General features: G+C 39.7%; 1 pseudogene; it reads left to right on the plus strand.

Moving 5' to 3' along the window:
- Window positions 1-2,647: 2,647 nt before the first annotated feature.
- On the plus strand, window positions 2,648-18,299 carry LOC121960964 (annotated as a pseudogene).
- Window positions 18,300-19,676: the final 1,377 nt, after the last annotated feature.

The raw sequence follows: 19,676 nt of genomic DNA on the forward strand, positions 1-19,676 counted from the left end.
TCAGCAAGTAGAAATACAGAGAGGGCACCGAAACTGAAAGTAGAATGTTAGTGGGCGAAGAGGAAATCTCCTTAAATTGTCGGAGTAAACGGTGCGTGGTCTGCTTCTTTTGTGCTTTGCTTAGAGCTCCACAGTCTGCTTTAAGAACAGAGTCACAGCAACTTTTTTTTTGTCTAAAACAACGTGGCTGTGAGAAAACACATTCTCTACTGAATTGTTTTGAACTGCATTCTGCAATTGGCTCCATATCTGGCGTTATCTAATGTTTGACTGCATGGTCGAGGAAGAGGTGATTTGTCATGCATTTTTATTTTAGACCCTGTCTGCAAACAAAATTCCACTCACGGGCTGATAAAGAAATTTGAATTGAATTAAACCAAATAGAAGTCAGCAATAATGGAAAGTGGTGAGTTTTTTTTGTTGTTTTTTTTCACTTTCCCCTAACTGTTATCATTCCATTCTCAGTGCCATTATCTTTTAAAAGGGAATAACAAACCAACTGTCGCTTCGACGAATTGTCCGTCTCGTTTCTGTACACTGACTAATTCCATTGTCTTACAGTGGGTTTAGTGTGGGCAGTGAAAGCTGCTTGATCTCAAAGAAATTCACCATCTATTTACTTCAAGTCTTTAATAGAGCCCTGCACATAATCCTTCTATTATTTTAGTTCAATGCTTTGTGATCATTGCCCAGTCTATTTCCACAGAGCCCTCGGAACTGACTCCTCTGTGGGATAAAACTGCAATCCCACTAGATGGATCCAAATAAACCTGTTATTAGCTGTGGATCTGCTTTCATATTAATTGACTCACCTCCAGCCAGACAGTGGATCTGACCACAGAGGTTTAAAGGTTTTTGCTAGAAGAGGAAACTCCCAAGCTTTTGCATAGGTGGATTTTGAGTTAAAAAAAAGTGCATCCTCAAAACCAATTTAGCTCGTGTGCAGTTGGGTCAATATCTCCCTGTATAAGCCTTAGTCTCATGCAGTGGTCAGCAAGGCCGAACAATTGAGAAAGCAGTGCATAGCAAAGATTGCAGCAGATAGCGTTTGCTCTGTAACACCAGCTCCGTGCTACATGAGGACAAGTACAACAGAAAGTGTCTTTTTCTTTTCTTCAGCTTCTCTCAGCAGAAAACCAAGGACTTATTCGCTTTATCTTTGGCCTTACTTGAAGAGATCATTTGCTGCTCAGGACCCTGAAACATAAGCTGGTAGATCCACTTGTGGCTGCCATAATAAAAAAGAGGATAACAGAGGGAGTGGTGGTGGAGTCCCCCAGCTCCTGCCAGGGACGTTTAGAGAAACCATCTGGACTTTTCCCCAGAGGGAAGACACCCTTTTTTCTCTTCATGATTGTCTCCACACCTAGGCAGTAATTATAATTAGAACTGTCAGTGATAATGCGTTAATTGCAATGTGATTAAGGTTCATAGTTAATGTTTTGATTTATTTTGCATTCTTAAAAAGTATCTCATGCGATCCAATCAGATCGATGGATGAGAGGAGCCGCTGCTGTAAATGTGAGTGAAAGCAAACATTTAGACCCAGCCGAATGAGTGGTGAAGTTTCATACTCTGCGCTCTGAGAGGGTGGTGCAATGAATAATCAGTATGCACATTCTAACAGCCCTGTTAATAACAGTCAAGCTCCAAAATAGAAAATTAATTGCGGTAGCGGATTCCAAATAAATGAATGTGCGAGAAACCCTGCTTATATTAAGCTAAACCATGACGGGTTTTTTTTTCTAAACATAAGTACTTTTGTTGCCTAAACCCAATGAAGAGAGGCAAAAAACAAAGGTTTTTTTTGTTTTTTTTTCACCTACACTCATAGTTAATTTTTGAAAAAGAGTGTATGCATTTCATGAGCTGAATTTGTGCATTTCCTGTGAAGTTTATTTTGAAAGGGAAAATGCATGTAACAAAAGTTAGTTGTCATTTTGTCCCTGAATTTCCAAAACTGAAACAGGAGGGTTGCCTAAAGCATCACATTTTACATGATGTGGCACGGACCAAGCATTATTGTTTGATCAATTAGATACAATCAATGTTAAACACTTTACTGTCTCTCTATGCTGTTACTTTCAAATGTGTTTAAGGGTGGAAAACTGGAATGTAGTGTGGGTGTTACGCAGGCTACATTACTGTTTATTGTGATAATTTTTACTGAATGCTAGCATAAAAGGTCATAGTGTGCACACGTTTCCTGTGCAGCTCATGTTGGCTCCCTAAAATGGTTGCCAGATATCAAAACTTTTGAAACATTAATGATTTTTTGATGAGGTTTTTGGCTTCAGAAATGCTCTTAAGTGGTCAGTTTAGCTGTTAAGTTTCTAAAAATTTCTCCTGACCTAATTGCGGAAGGTGTAGATTGAAACTGGTTCCCCAACCCCCAACACCCAAATGGGTGATTACGGCCCTGCTCCATATAGTTGAATCGTTCAAGGTAAGTGCCCCTTATTATTTCTATTGTATAAACCATGCACCCAGTAGATCAAATATTAGGGGCTTTTGTGAGCTGCTCGGTGTAGAGCTTATTTTCCTTAAACAGCAATTACAGCTGCACTCCACCTTAATGATTTGAGAGGAAAGAATGGTTCACATTTTCAGTCAGTAAATTGCTTTCCTTCTCTTTTTTTTTTTCCAGATGAGCCTGCTATTTGCTGCTGTCCTGTTATTGTGCTGCAGATACAACGCCACAGGAACACGAGGTGGGTCAATACTTTTCTCATTGAGGATGCAATAAAAGTAAAGCGTCTCATTATTCTTCCCACTCAGAAATTCTCATTTAGATTGTAGCCTGGATCCCACCAGTTGTTTGCCACTTAAAATTGGCACTTGTCATCTCCTCGGGGCTGAGCGAGATCTGTTTTAAATTCAGTGTAGATTCCGACATGATGGGACAGCAGGTGGAAGAGTATTCACTTCTGTGAGGTAGTGTCGTGTTGATCAAATGAAACAGGTTTAATCAAAATGATATGTGGAAAGTTCAGATTTTTGGAAGTGCGGTTGTATGAGGTACTTATCCATAGTCAGTGTATTACATACAGTAGATGTCAGTAAGCACGAACAACAACAAACCCCAGACTTTTTAATGCAGGAGTCTGTTCGCTTTCTCACCATGTGCCTCCCTCCACTTATCCTAACCATCCTTGGCAGCATGTGCTTTTTAATATGGATTCACCAAAGTCACACAAAACTAACTGACTGATTGAGGCAGCTCCCATGTTCAGTGAGCTAAAACTACTTTTTTTTTAATAGAGTCTGATGGCTTTGATGGGGAACTGAAGCTGTTTATGGCTTCCCCGCCAACATGGACTCTCTGAAGGAAAGATAAAGCACTAAGATACTCTCAGCTTAGCGTACACTCACTCTGATATTGTTTTTTCAAAGAAATGACACCAATTTGGTCAGGGTTCAGATGTTTAAATTCTTGCGAAAGGCATCTGAATGCAGCACAAGAAAAGAGATGTCGCTCCAGATTTCAAAGGTTTAAAGAGATAGTTTTAGATTTTAGGTTTCATTTGTCTTTATCGCCATCAGTTAGGCGAGAAGATCCAAACCACTGCCACGTCTGTCCAAGCTACAGCCAGCAGGTGGTTAGCTCAGTTTAGCATAAAGACTGGAAACAGGTGGAAAACAACAGGGTGCCTGCCAGCACCGCTAAAGCCCACTAACATATCGCATTTGTTCAATCCCTACAAAAAAGTGTGTAAAAAATGTGTGATTTTACACAAGGTGATGTGCCAACTTTGTGAAGTCTCTGCTGGTTGCCTGGAAACCTCAGGGTGAAGACGAGACTCTAGGAAGTCACTGCTCCCAGCCAAGAAATAGTCTGGAACATAATGTGTTCTGTCACCTTCGTATCACAAGTCTGAGTAAAAATTTGAAGAGGGTTTCGAAGATGATTCAAAATCACTACTATGTATATATGTATACATTTTTTCAAAAAATATGAATCAACTAATGGTTTCCAAATTTAATAATCTCTCATTCTGTTAATGCATTACAACCCTGAAAAAAATAAGATGACATAACGGATCAAAACCCTAAGTTTTGGGTCCTCTGTGTCATTCAAGCAGCACTTATGCAAGCACACACAAGAGAGAGCACACATCTGTTGTCACTTCAGTATAGTTTAAATGATTTATAAACCGCTGAGTAGTTAATTCTATAATAATATATCATCATTTAGTAGTTAAACATACTTTGTGTTGACATCTTCAAAGAAACTTAAGCAGACAAATAAATGCAGTGTAGTAAAAGATACAAGAATTCCCCCTGAAGTAAAGTAGTATAAAATGGAAATATTCAAGGATAAATATCTCAAAAATCCCTAAATTTCAATTATAGCAATGAGTTTCTACCCAGTACTGATTACTAACAACTACAAACATTTTTAACATAATGATTTATAATTGATCTTGAATGTTTAAAAAAAAGAAATACTTTTAAGGTTTAAAAAAGATGTTAGAGTGTATAACAAAAGCATCAAAGTAGGGCATGTTTGTCAAATATTTTTCCCCTTAGGGGTCCAGACTAAGCCCCAAATGTCCTCAAGTCCTAGAAACACCTCCGCTCTCTTGTTGATGTATTTCTTTAAATTATGTGTCCACTGCATGTGAGTTAGATGGTTTTGATGTGTATCAATGTCCAGTGTGGTTGTTTGGCCTCCAGACAGCCAGCAGTTGGGTTGAGATCACAGGCCGCCTTCAAACGGAATTTTCTAGGTTGTATTTCTGATATGGAAATTTAAAGAAAAAGATGCACATGGTTTTCTAGTGGTAAATTTAGAGGATACTGTTGCTAGGCACCTGTCAATCAAAACTGACATTGATGATTGATCGTTTTGTAGGGGTTCTCTTTGCATTTCATTTGCATGGTTTACTATGCAAGATATATAGATAAATATGTGGATAAATAGACTCCTACAGAAGTAAACCTTCTCAATCATGACTTACACACACTAGAAGTGTTTGGTGGTGTATTTATCTGGAGAGATTCTCCCCTTTGCTTGGATTTTCATCTTATTTTGCCATGTTTGGGTAGTTCGTGGATGTGTAGCCTCTGGCCAATAGCAGCACACAGGTGAGGTCAGGACATAAAGGGTTGCAATCAGGAAGTAGCAGCATGCACCCAAGAGCAAGCTCTGAAAATAAAGGCAGAAATGGTGCAAAAATAGTGACACAATTATAGTTCCAAAGCAACAGTGAAGCTTGGGTTGGCTTCCTATTTCACTTTTGCTGGTTAGTAAAACCAGGCACAGGACAGGGGCCCAAAGTTTCAGACCTGGCCCCCTTTCGCAAAATGTCAAATGTCAAATTAACACATACAGACCAGGAAGAGACTCAAAATGATCACAAAAAGACACAAACAAAAGACAAAAAAATAAATTTTAAAAAATCAGAATTACTCCAAAGAGACACACAACTACAAAAAGATACTAAACAACAAAGACAGACATAAAAGTATCTCAAAGAGACACAAAGCCACAACAATGAGATACAAAAAATGACATCAGAGACATAAAACAGCCACACACAAAAACATAAGGCAATAAAAAAAGAGAAAATTAGATTAAATGGAAAAAAACAACCACAAGGAGATACCATGACAAAAAAGTACACAAAACAACCACAAGGAGATACAAACCCAATAAAAGATGCATAACAACTACAAAGTGGCACAAGAGTACAAAAACTATGTAGTAGAGGTGGTGGTGCCCTTTTCATATCTTTGCCAAGGGGTCGAGTGTCTCATAATACGCATATGGGTGGTTGCCAGCAGTTAGCTTAGTTAGCTTTCTTAAATATGTTTCCATTTGAATAGATGTAATGTTTCTACAACATTTCAGTGTACATAGAAACAGAGTAAGGAGGAGGGGCCAAGTTCGAATATTGTGTTTACAAACAATAACCAACATTTCCTGCATAGTATCCCTTTAAGGTACAAAAAAATGAAATGAAAAGAAAAAACTGATGTAATCTAAGGTTAATCAGCCTTTAGAGCCAACCCTTACATACCTGCAGGATATAAAAACAAAACTTTGCCTTCACAAATATGATATGGTACATTTATGCGGCGGAAAAGTCTGACTTTCTGCTGGTTTCTGTTCCACCTACAGACCATTCAGCTCACGAATGCTGAAGTCAGCAGGTCAGGAGCTGTGGAGAGTGTCTGGCAGCAGGGCTACACTGTGCTTGGTGTGCTGAGGAGTTGAGTGGCCTCGGAAACACACTCTGCCTTCCTTTTCGAAGGGATCACTGTTAACACAGCCTTTTGTTCCGTCTGGAGATATAAAGACACTTTTCCATGCACAAAATCATTTCTTTTGTCAGAATGACTCTTGTTAAGCAATGCTATATACATTCTTTGTGAATTTGTTCTTTGTTTCAGTTTTCTCATGCTGCATTTTGATGCTTTTCACAAACTTTTTAACCCTTTAAAACCTGAGTAAATTGGTTTGACTTCTTTCAAAAACATGAGGAAAAGGCAATGACCAACTTGACATTGACCATTTAATTATGAGAATTTTTTTTGTTTTTTATTTTAAAGTGTTAGATTTGAACATTATTTTGTTGAAACATTACATTTCAACAACCCTGTGGTTAGCGTGTGATCAGATTAGGCACAAAAACCATTTGTTTATGGTTAGAGGGAGGTCATGTCTTAGTTTACAGTACCAATTTGCAAAATATAATGTAAATTGATTTACAATATATTTGACACATCCTCTGTTGTTATTTACATTCTGTGATGATCAGTCACATTATCCTGCTGTATTTCGTCCCAACATAAATACCATAAAAGCACGCGTTACAATAAGCCATCATAAATGTGTTGAATGTTTGTGTCATTTTTAATTACATTTATTTTCACTTTGAAAGATGCCGCCATGTTGTCAGAGACAAAAACATACACACACATTGATTTTCATTATCACATTCACACCCTCTCGTCATCAGTGATATTTCTTCATACAAATGACTGTATGTAGTGTCATTTAGTCTGAGCCGACTTTTTATCATGTTTCTTTGGGTGAGTGTTTAAACAGGGGGTCGAACTCAACCTAAACCTGCATCAAGAATTTTCTAGAAGTGCAGCACATGTGGGAGTATTGTGACACAGCCAGGACGCTGCAGAGGAGGGGCTGTCCTTTTGATGGCCTGGAAGACCCCAGAGGTTCCACTGTCCTTTTCAAGAACCGAAAGATCACTTTCCACCCTAAAGAACAAAGATACTAATGACCTGTAGTGGAAGAACTATCAAGATCTTTTACAAGTAAAAGTACCACTACCACCAGTGAAAATACTCTGTTACAAGCAAAAGTCCTGCCTTGAAAATGTTGCTTAAGTAAAAGTAAGTATAATCAGGACAATATACTTTAAGTATTAAACATACCTTATACAGAAAAAAATCTTAAAAAAGAAACAAAACATGGCAAAACCTTAAAATGTACTTCAAAATAATAGAAAAAAACACCCAAGAGGCTAAAAAAAAATTTTAAAAATGAAAAAGACACCCCAAACCTCAAATATTATTTCTAAATATTTCTAAATTTTTTATATAAATTGGGGGGAAAAGGTATTTAAAAAATTATAACAGGTATTACATACACACAGAATTATTTTTAAATAGATAGGAAAAATTTCAACACAAACCAAACTTATATAAAAATACAAAAGAAACATTAAAAGAAAACCTTTTTTTAAAAAAAAAAAAAAACCTCTACAATAGAAAAAATTCAAAACAGTTTGCAAATAATTTTCTGTCAATTATCTGATTGATTCATTAGCTAATTATTGCAGCTGTACCTGTATAAACTGTTTGGTAATTCAAATAACAGCTCATTTTATAAACTCTTGTCATTCTATGGAAAAAAGCATATGGATGCACCTGGTGCTTTCCAGGGACGTATAATAACAACACCACCAGTTCTGTCCAAGCGCATTCTCATCAGTCCTGCCCAGTTCTAGTTGGACGCTAAAGGTGGCTTTTGGCGTCACGCTCGTACACAGAAAGCCCTATAAGAGCGTACGTGTTTGATGAGTTCGGGGTGAGAGGAAATGTTCTTAGTGTTAGGGTTTTGGAATTATGTTTCCAAAAAAATGACCCGAATTCAATATGTAGGCAAATCCCAGAGCTTGAAAGACTTTCCATGAGATCTCAGATGAATCTGTACTTCTCCATGGAGGACAACCTGGCAAATGTCAAGCTGCTGGGAGCTGACCTCATGAAAGAAAGGAGGAACTCTGCAGAATGGGTCTGCCTGCTGCAATTTTGTTCTCACTGAGATGTAAGCTTACATCATTTTTCTTAACTCTCTATACCTCCATACTCCTTCATAGGGTATACCCTTGTGTCACATTCATACAGTTACACACCTGGGAGCTGCCCGGTACAATCATAATCTGACTACCGGCCACTGAGCAGCACCGTTTGTAGCGATTGGGGATTAAGTGCTTTGCTCAAGGACAACTGGTAGCTTTTGAGAGAATGGAGAGCATTAGTTATTCACTTTCCACCCTTCAGTCCCAAAATCACTTCTCAAAACTTTACTCTACCTCCTATTCCCCTCCATTCATTCCCACTCCAAAAGGCTTTGGGACATTTGTGGATAAGACGGTGATGGCGTATATCGGCACTGCGAGGGACATGGTCAGGAACCACTGTAAGAGGACTGAGCCCTCGCCCTGCGCCCTTTCTTTGACCTACCCGCCGTCCTGAGCCTCACCCCCAGTAGAAGTGTTTTCACACAGCTGGTAGTGGGGCAGCAGATCTCTGGTAACTTGGATTTACTGGAGGGGGTTGGTGGCTGGATGCCCTGATGCAGGCCAATGTGTGCAGGGAAGCCCAGCGGGGAGTAGGACTGCAACACAGAGATTGTTGTTTTGGTTTGGGTGGGCGTTCTGTGGAGGAAGTGGAAAGACTGCAAACAATAGATGAGAGGGGTGTTTCAGAATACTAAGCTTCCTTTGGGAAACTGCACCAGTCAGTCTTGGGGTGGATTTTAAACTCATCATGAGTTTTCCAATATGAAAATTTGACTTCAATAATTTAATAATGACAGGTCTTAAATTTCAGCCCCACAGAGCATGAATGCATGAAGTATTACTCATCCGCAGTCATTTCATTTCATGCAAAAGCAGAAAGGTAATTCTTTTCCCAAAGCCTGTCAAAAACACTTATATCTGTCATGGTGCTCTATTTGCTGCCAATTGGCTGATCATTGACTGTTTGATGTTCTTCACTTGCAGGAGCAGATCGGTTGGAGGAATGTGACTCGTCTGCTGGTGTTTTCTATCGACGCTGGCTTCAACAGCGCTGGAGACAGCAAATTGGGTGACATCGTGCTTCCAAACTGTGTCACTTGCATAAAAATGTGTGCACCTGAGGAAATTCCCAGAATTAGATAGTTTTTAAAGCCCTATTTATATATTTTGTATATTTACACTGAATTACTTCCTGGGTAAAGTGAGGGCAGCTGCATTTTAGTGACAGACCCACAGGAAATTTTTACCATGCTATGCAGTTTTACCTTTCCACCCTCATTTACTCTGTTGCTGGGATCATACCTGGTTTTTGGTCGCTAAGCTATACTTTTTTTTTACCAGATACTTTGAGGAACAGGCATTGCCATTAAGGTTCTGTACTTGCTAGCATTAAGCCAAAGCCAAAATTAGCTATTAACATATCTGATAAAAGAGTTGGGTCTAAAGTTGGGATTTGTTAAGAGGAACATAATTTATTGTAGTAGTGTCTGTATTCAGTTGACAACTTGTGTTTGCCATCAAATACTTGCTGCTCGCTGCTTTCTTGTTTTAATACACACCGTGTTAAGTATAAAAATAAACATGGAAATAAGAATTTGTCTACAAGATTATCCTAGTTATAATGTAACCTAATTATAGTGGGAACATTTTCATATCTATCAGTGTCATGTTGTCCCCTTGAGTTTGTTGTGTTTACACATTTTCATGTCATCTGCACTCATCTTAAAATATGTTTTCATTTTTTTATGTCTTTCTTTGTTTTTGCCCTCTTAGGACTTCACTGCAGCACACAAATATATTGCAGCTGACCTTTGGGGTTTCAGAAAAGAAGTGCATTGCAGGGACAAAGAGGACTGGAGGAACAACAGAGAAACAACTTCAGATGAAAAAGTAATTTCATTTCTATGAGTGTGAAGTGGCCTGAGGTGAGTATATTAAGCATTGTGAGCATTTCACTTACTGTTTAATTTAAAGACATGCTGTGATATTTCACTTTACATATTTGATCTGTAAGTGCAGTTTAATAGTAATAAAAATGCTGCAAAAATGTCTGGATTCTTATAGTTAATTAGTGTATTGTTTCAATATAGCAAAATCCATTAAAATTAAATCACAAACATCCTCTCAGATAATGAATAAATCAGTATTGATTCAATTTTGTTTCAGTGTCAGGCATCAGTGAAGATTTAATACTTACTGTTGATTCAATCAGATTTTACTGTCTGGGCTGCAGGCGCCAAACAAACAAACAAGGTTAACAACTAGCTAAAGGGATAGTCCGGATTCTTTTTAAGTGGGGTTGGATGAGGTACTTATCCATAGTTGGTGTTTTACATACAGTAAATGGTGGTCGGTATATTCCCGGTTTGGTGAAGAAGGCAGGAGTGCCAACCCACAAGCTAGGCAATGTAGACTGTGTTAGCAGCAAAATGCATTCGGCTACCTAAAGAAATGTTCATTTCAAGGGTATGCTTTACTGAGAATATTTTCACTGTTGCTGTCAGCTTGCTGTCAGAAAGCCCTTTTCCTTTGGCACCACATCTTCTCATCCACCTTGAGTGGTGAAAAATATTCTCAATATACTGTAGTGTACAATTATTATTATTATCTGTTTTGCTGCTAAGCCGCTTCCACAGTAGTATATTGTTATACCATTTTTCCAGCCAAATTAGCATGTGTGCACAGGTTTTTTTAAATGCCAGTGAACCTGCTAAATGTGTGTTTTCCCATTGCCAGTTGACTAGAGCTGTGTACACGGCTCTGCAATAGACCACTGGGCCTTTCTCTCTGTGTGTGTGTGTGTGTATGGTGGCGTTATTCATCTATTTATTTATTCACACAAAAGGTGGCTCTTGGCGTCAGGATCTTAAGCTGTAAGCACTGCAAAAATGGCAGTATTTGGCAAATTTGGAATGAGAAAAGGCTGGTAATACACTAAGGGTAGGTACCTTATGCAATCCTACTCCATAAAATCTGAGCTATCCCTTTAAAAAGAGTAAGCTTAGCAAAGTAAATATCAGACTTACATTGATCTACTGGATAAAAAAAGTAGTTTAATGGGATGTTGCCCAGGGCTGCTGTCTATTTGTTTTTTTTCAAGTTCTCCTGTACGGAAAAGAATGATTGATGAAGCTTTGTGACATCTCATGCTCATATTCACAAACAAAGACCAAAGCTTTAGCTCAGCAGAAAAAGCCACCACAGCTGTTTGTGTCTGTGTGTTCACTCTGTTTGTAGTTTCCATCGGGTAGCTGTGGTCCCGAGGAGCATACGATGTTTATCCTATGGACCAGATATTGCAGCGTGTGCTAAATTGATTCCCGTCAGCAATCCTTGCAGCGAAATAGAGTCCCAGGCTTCTGCAGACAGAAGTCAAAGACAGTGATTTAAAGGTCAGAATCAACAGCACAGTTCCCTGAGTAAAGAAGATGCTGACAGGCACACCCTGATGGGAAACAGCTGGAGTGTTTGTGGAGTAATCCAAACCCAAGCTTTCATCTCTTAATCTCACTGTTTTTTCGGTATAGACGGCTATAGGCGGTGTTTGAATGTGTATGTGTGCCTGCTTATCACTGTATGCCTTTGTCACTGTGTGTTAAACATCCATACAGCTCTGTCGTTGGGTTCATGAGGGTGTTATGTGTCCTGACCTCATTGCAGTCCAGGCAGTTGACAGGTGGAGTGAATATAGATACATTATTAATCTATTTCTGTCCGGATAAATGCCCACCCAAGGCTGAAAATGGATGTGCGAGACGCATGTGCCGCTTCTCTCTGAATGGTACTTATTTATCTATTTGGAGGAAATGGAAAGTCTGTCAGGGAGAGTGAATGAAATGAGTGATAGAAAGTGTTGTTAGATGGGAGTAAAAGGGGGAGGACAGGGATCAAAGGGAGAGGGAGAGCATGCTTAACTACTGATTACACATATACAATCTTGCTTGAGTGTTATGCATTGCATTTTGAATTTGCCCAGACTCCCTCTCTATCCCTCGGTGGCTCACATCACCGAAACATTGAGACAGGAGAACATCCAGATTGTCTTTGCTGTCACTGCAGACGTCACCCACTGATACGATGTACAGCAGAGACTCTGTAGTCATTCATTATTTATCCTTTTTTTTCTCTGGAGCTACGAGATGTTTTCAATATTATGTACTGGCGTATAACGATACTATAATGTACCAGTCCTATGGAAGAGGCACCACAGTTGTAAAACTGCAAAATATCATTGCACTCTAAGAATTTCAACTTTTGACCACTTTTATAGAGCTTTTTCCCCAATATGGTAAATTCACAAGCCTCCCTTCCATGAAATCTTTGGGGTTTTCACTTAATCCATTTGAACAATACTTTTTGCATAAGTTTTCAAGATATAGATGAATGTCTTTTTAGTGTGATTACCATTAATGGAACAATGTGTACTATTTAGTGGCATCTAGTGGTGACGACTGCAAATTGCAGCCATCTGAAACTTCCATGCCAAGCATGAAATCACAAATAGTTTTCCTTCAGTGTCCATAGCTCAGGAGATTTTTACCTCCAGAAGAAAAGGACCAGGTCATTTTAATTGGCAATAACATGGAATAAAGCAGTTAGACTTTAAAATCTCTGTTTCTCCAGTGTCTTTCAGCTTGTCGCAGACAGGCTGATAACCAATGTGTCCTCACCTTTTTTTCTCTGATAACCTAAGATCCAGATGTTCAAGACATTTCAACCAGGAGTCTAATTTTCTGCAGAGGTCTCAAAACAAATCGAACTAGTGATTTAATATGTCTAAAACACTACATAAAGTTTCATGATATAAAATCAGTGTTTTTCCAACGTTACTCATAACAGAGGGGCTGCTAACTATAATGACCAACTTGAGCCAGTGTCTGGTTGTCCATTCTAGGCCAATGTAGAAGTCGAACATTATAAATTCTTAAAAGAATGCTGTGAAAAACAAAGAAAAAGAAGGGAGGAAAACAACACAAAACAAAGGTACCAAGTAAAGTGAAGAGTACATTCGAAATGTGCAATGCTGAAAAGTTATCCATGTTGTCGCGGTTCAACATGCAACCCGTTTTCTGCTTGCTAGCTTGTTTGGTAAGTCACATAATAGGTAACGTGGAGGAAGGTCTAATAGCAAGTAGCTGTGAGGGGGCTTATCGCCACCTACCGTGGCAGAGTCTGACTTACCTCTGTCAATAAACTGATTCTCCCCCAGTGCTTGTACTGGAACAAGGACAGTAGTCCAATTAATGGCCTACTCTCAGCTAAAACCATAGCTTGAACTGTGCATGGAATTGTTCATGTAAACATACAGTGGATGGTGGTAACATGTAAAGTTGTTTATTGTTTTCAAATTTTGTCCATTTTCCCTAAGAGTTCCTTCATCCATTGAAAGGTAGTTTCCAACTGCCACCAATTTAAGCCTCCACGCTTTAACACTGCACTCAGTTTATCTATGCCACCATAACAGAAGGTTTGCTAGAAAGAGTAGCATATAAATCAGCTGGCATACTGTCAATAAGCTCATATTCATTCATCTGTGTCAAGGATATTGTTGCGTTGCTGCAGGGCCTTAGAAGCATCATCCCAAAATGAGCAGTCAGAACCCTTTCCAGAAACTCCCACAACATGCTGCAGATAACAGTTGAAGCATATAATGTAAGTGAGGCGCCCTTCCTCCAAAGGTCATTAGCCTCATGTGTATACCATACTGACACCTCCTCGAGTTTAGGAGGTTAACTGCTCTGTTGACTGGGGGCACTGACCTCCTGAGGATATCACGTCTCCTATACATCACACTGTAAGGGCTGCAAACAGAGGCCCGGCGAGCAGGGGAGGAAGTGCTCCAACATCTCCTTGGGTGACGACGTGTGTGGTCATGCTCCCGGCTCTGTGTGTGGTAAGTGCTGCTGTTAGCATGTAGCCATTCACAGCTGAAGCCACGGTGATGCTAACTATGATTATCCCATTAGTGGAGCATTATAAATGTACTCAAGGATTTCTCCCCACTAGGTGAGCTTCAATGTAAGCATTTCAGCACCTTTGTGTGTGACTGCTTCACAAAGACCATCCCGTGTTACTACTAAGACCAAAGGCTACAGTGAGGAGGTTGAGGTCCTGCTGAGCTACATATGTGGGTATTCATGTCAAAAGGACGTGGTCCCTCACAGTACTTCATGTAGCCATGGCAACATTTTGCTAACAAGCTTAATTTCTGGCAATTCAGGGGGAAAAACAAACAAAAGATCTTTGCTTCTGTGTTACAGGTACAAAGAAAGGAGAGCATGAACATTGTGGGATCAAGCAGAGTTGGTTGAGGCAGAGGAAAAGAAGTTAGATGGAGAGAAGAATGAAGTTGAGGAGCTCTGTCTGGGAATGTAGAAGAGTCAACCATAGACTGTAAATCCAACACATTCTCATCCCAAATTCTCACATATTGCAGCTTGCAGCTTTTTTAATGGACTTCTACATCTAAATATTACGTTTTAGGTTTCCTTCTGCATCTGCTTTTCTAGTTTCAGGATTCCGCTACCGTGATGTGAAAAAATGCACATGGTGGTATGACGCTGCATGTGGTTATATTTAGGCAGCAATAGCACATGGCAACCAACAATGGAGTGTCAACAGATGCTGCACATGCTGGCACCTGTGTTTAGGTTTAGGTTTAATCGTCCAGCAGCATTTCTTGCACACACGAAAAGTGCCTTTTGACGTTGCACTCTTATGCCAAAAGCACTAACAAAAGGCTGCTATTTCACAAGTTCAGAATGAGAGCAGGCTGGTAAATCAGGCCCATAGGAAGGGCACTGGGATTTGAAGCCAATTTTTGTATTGGAACAGTGGAATTACAAAATCCAGGACCTACCCATGATGTGAGCCCAAACAAAAAGACTTCTGCCCATAGACTTATATTGTGAAAGAGACGTCTGTAAATCAATCAATACATTTTTTTTGAGTGTCACTCACAATGATTCATTTTGCTATCAGATTTTGCTGAGGAAGGCAAGTCTGAGGAGGTGAGTTTTTCCATGGAGAGAGGGCAGCGACTGAAAATGCGCTCTCACCCCTGGTTAGGTTCTTGGTCCGAGGGATTGGTCACTTCTCATCACTTCTGGCTCCAAAAATCCAAGATGTCAACCTTCAGATGCCAGACTCAAGGCTTCAAAAAAGGAGTCCACAAACCATGGGTGGCTCTGTCTATTATTTTCATACAGTGTGCGGTGTGTTTATGTCGCCCAGCATTCAGTGGTAAAGCATGTGAGTGCCCTCTCACTGTGAATTCTTGAGTGTCTCAGGATAAAAAAGATTTGTGCAGGCAGAGGGGATGGTCACTGTGCCGTCTGCGTTTGCCATGACAACCACTTCAAGCTTCAACTTTTTAGCTTTGCCCTTCCCTCCCTGTCACCTGCACCTTGCACAGGTACCATGACCTTTTTAAGTCCTGACAAATTAAGTGAAAATTCAAATTAAGTATAGAAGTGTGTGCTAGATCTAAGGGGAAAAGAATACAAGAAAACCCCGACTTTAATTACCTTCCTTACTAAATACTGTTTCAGTTCTGACCAAACTGGTGGTTCTTTTCCACAGAGAATACATACTGTGCAGGGCCCTCCCAATGGGCTTCCATCCAAAGGAGTGTGAGACGAGGTGTCCCCACCTGAACCCCACTCTTGCTGGTCGTGCTGGTGTCTTAGCAACAGTACATCTCTCCAGGCTTTCACACCTTTATGGAGGTGGACACAGAGCTAGTGCACAAAAAGACAAGAACAAAGTAATAACACTATGTTTCATGACTAGAACAATATATCTACAAGAACAAAAAAACATGTAACACTTTCTAAGTAACGTTCAAGTGTATATAGGCAGCCATCAGTTTGAGCGTAGATACACAAAGGTTCTGTGAGTCCAAGCGCACATAAAGAAGCTCAAAATAGCGCACCCAAAGACCGCCTGAGCAGACATCACCCCTTTATTTCCAGCGGCGTCTGCTGTAACCCTGCAACATCGCAGCTCCAGTTACATTGCACAAGGAGCATGTCCCAGCCTTTTTTGAATAGCCTTGATCCATGGAGTCTGCCATGTTGCAATGTTTCTACAATAGCCCAGAAAGGACAAATCAAACACTGGCTCTAAATGGAGCCATTCACAATTTCATGTTTTTGCATCTTCCCGTCAACCACTGTAGTAGCAGCTCCTCCTTGATGAGCAGCATCAGAAAAAACCTAATTTTTCTTTTTTTAAAAACTGTTTAGTAGTCATGCTTTATTTAGTGTTTTTATCGCTTTAAGTCACCAAGTCAGTTTGCTTTTTAAAGTGACCTCTGTGGATTACTCAGCTTCTGGTAATAACTTCCTGAATATCTGGATCATAAGTTCTCAGAGAAAAAACATACACAAATATTAGCAAGCTCGTGGCTAACAGCACGTCTGTTAAGAGTTAAGCATCATTGGAGAAACATTGATTTGTAATATCAAACTGCTTTATTATATGTTTTAACTGGTTTGAATCACCTGCTCCATTTGTTTTAGAGAGGATGAGACCTCTGTGGATAATTCGGCTCCTGGTAAAAAACCTTCTGAACAAAGAACACTGAAGGAATTCTAACCGGGAAACATTTCAGTTGGATGTAAAGTATAATCCTCATCATTAGATGTCACTAAATCCCCTAAAATCTGACACACTGATCCTTTAAATCAGCTAAAGGTTTTTTGTTTTACTAATGTAAAAATGTATCTACTGTATGTCATGATGATAAATCAGAAAAGCTTATCTTTTAGATGAAACCCCTCAGGACCCTTTTTGCACATGGTGTCACGTATGGTTGCTTCTACACCCACAATAATCAATAAATAAAACACCAAAAACGCAGTCTGTTCAGAGAATAATCATTATTTAATCTTTCTGCCTGCTGCATCTGTTTTTTGACATAGTGTTCTATTAGTCATGCATATCATATGCAGTGGAAAATGGTTGTGCATTTTAATCCAATTTTTTTTTTTAATGGAATCAATATATCTGGTTTTGATAAAGTGCTACTGCTTCCTCTATCTCTCCAGAATGCCCATCAGGCCCGAATGTGATTCTGATCACTGCAGTGCTATCAGCCTCTGTTGTGGTGCGGGGTGTGGCTTTGTTGCTGCTATGGAAACTACTCACCAGCATCCATGACCGGAGGGAGTTTGCCCGTTTCCACTGAGAGCTGGAGCCGAGACGCTGGAACAGGGTGAGCCCTGCCCAAACAAACCCTTCTGTCAGTAGCTGTCAGTCAGGGACTGTACAATAAATGCGGGGATTTGTCTTGGTGACATTGCTGCAGGGACATTTTGACAACTAACACGGTAGAACAAGAACATAATGGTAAACGTGGTACAGAGGGAAAATACATTAAGAGCTATGGAAAGGAATGAGATGCATTATATGCATATTCTTTAACCCTTTTTAACCTGGAGTGGCATCACTTTTTTGTTCTGCTTTCTGATGCCTTTTGGAGGTATTTAAACCTGTGAACCTTGAGCAAATAGGGAAAAAAGCTGATGAGCAACTTAGTGAGAAATGTTCTACAAATGGCAAGAAATTAGTAGATTTAGAAAATTAGTTTTTGGAAACCTAGGGAAAAATGCTTGGGGGAAATCTATTCATAATGATCATAACTACATACTTAAAATTCTGTTACAAAATTATTATTCTTTTTTCCAGATCATTTCCTTTTTTTAACTTTTCTTTTTCTTTTTTCTTTACTCATTTTCAGGTAATTTTCTTGTACTTTTCATGAAATTTAATTTTTGATCATTTCTTCTTTCATTGCTTATTGCCTTGTGCCCATGCTATTGAAAGAAATCAAGACATTTGCTCAAGTTTCACAGAGTTGAAATAAAATAAACTGTATGCATGCATGTCATAACATCTCTATTGTAGCAAAATTGGCACAAAATGAATGTCTTACAATGTTGTTTCCACTCTGTTGCAAGAAGACAACCTATCTCTAAGAATGCCATCATGACAACTGTCATCCGGCGATATAAAGAACAGTAACAGCAGGAAACAGATCTACTTTTCAATCAGGATCCCTGTTGTGAAGCACAATGAAACAACATCCTTCATCTAAACTGTTAACAGCAGTTGGTCCAACTTGTTTGGCAGAGGTGGAGTGGGGGACGGATGTGGATGTCTGATTTACTGTCCTTTGATCTCAATATGCAACCCCGGACTTCCAGTCTCTGAGCATCCCTTCCTGGCATGCAAACAAATTCAAACAGCATCCTCCTACATAAGCTGCTTCTTACAGGAGGTGCTTGTGAATGCAAAGTTAATGTCCTTGCATTATTATATAATATACTATTATCAGATTAAAAGCACGAAAGCTATTTATATATGGTGTAGTATTTTATAAGGCATACATTGAAATCTCCCATACATGCTGACTGGTTGGCTCAGCTGTGTAACTTAGGTCTCAGAAGGCAAAGAGATAGTAAGGTGAGTATTCTGCATTATGCACTGTAATCCCAGTGGAGACCGGGTCTTTGCATGGGTCTCCACTGCCCTCTAGATGAGAGGAGAAGAAACTGACATCCTGCTGGAAATGATGAAGCATCTTCACATTCATTTACAGTCAAGCATAGTCAGAGAAGATGCTATTTTGGACACCAACATGCAAACCCAGAGTGTTTTGTATTACATCAGACACCTGTGAATTCATCACGAACTCTGCAGGCTTGATATGGTGCAGTGTACTGTACAACTTTAAAAAAGAGCAGCCAGCGTACGTGCCAGCCACTTTGCCAGAGCACTGGGCTGAATCATGTAAGCGCAGAGAAACAATGGGATGTTCAAATCTAAATGGATATTAGGGTTTTTCCACTGCCTACAGATGGCTGCTGATGACCTTGCTGGGAGAGTTGAGCAAAGCGATATTAATCATAGCGATGCCTCCTCCACTCCCAGAGTCACTGGGCAGGCGTGCATGCAGCTTTAACAGCCAGTGGGAGGTGGTGGTGGTGGTATCAGAGAAAATGACTCCATATGCTTCCACTATGCAGCATTCTCTTTCATCTGTGTCTGATCATAAAAAATGTGCAGAGCAGCTATCGCAGCTTCAGAGGAGGCAGGCAGAGGCAGCCCTGCCCTGCGACATGTGAAGGGGCAGAGATGGAGGAGAGGTGGAGGGAGGTGACCAGCCCCGGAGGCAGTTACATAACAAATACTGCAATCATGTTGGAGGAACACTGTAGCTGCTGTGTGTCATCACTTGTTGGTCTGCATGTGGCTTAAATAAATTAGTGACATTTTGTCAGTGGCTGCCTTTTTGGTGTCTTTGTATTTTTTTATTTTTTTAATGCTTAGCCATTGCTGTTATAATTACGTGAATGCATAATCTGAACAAGTGCAAATTATTATTATTATTTTAATAAT

Source organism: Plectropomus leopardus, chromosome 21, assembly GCF_008729295.1.
Source record: "Plectropomus leopardus isolate mb chromosome 21, YSFRI_Pleo_2.0, whole genome shotgun sequence".
Classification (NCBI taxonomy): Eukaryota; Metazoa; Chordata; class Actinopteri; order Perciformes; family Serranidae; genus Plectropomus; species Plectropomus leopardus.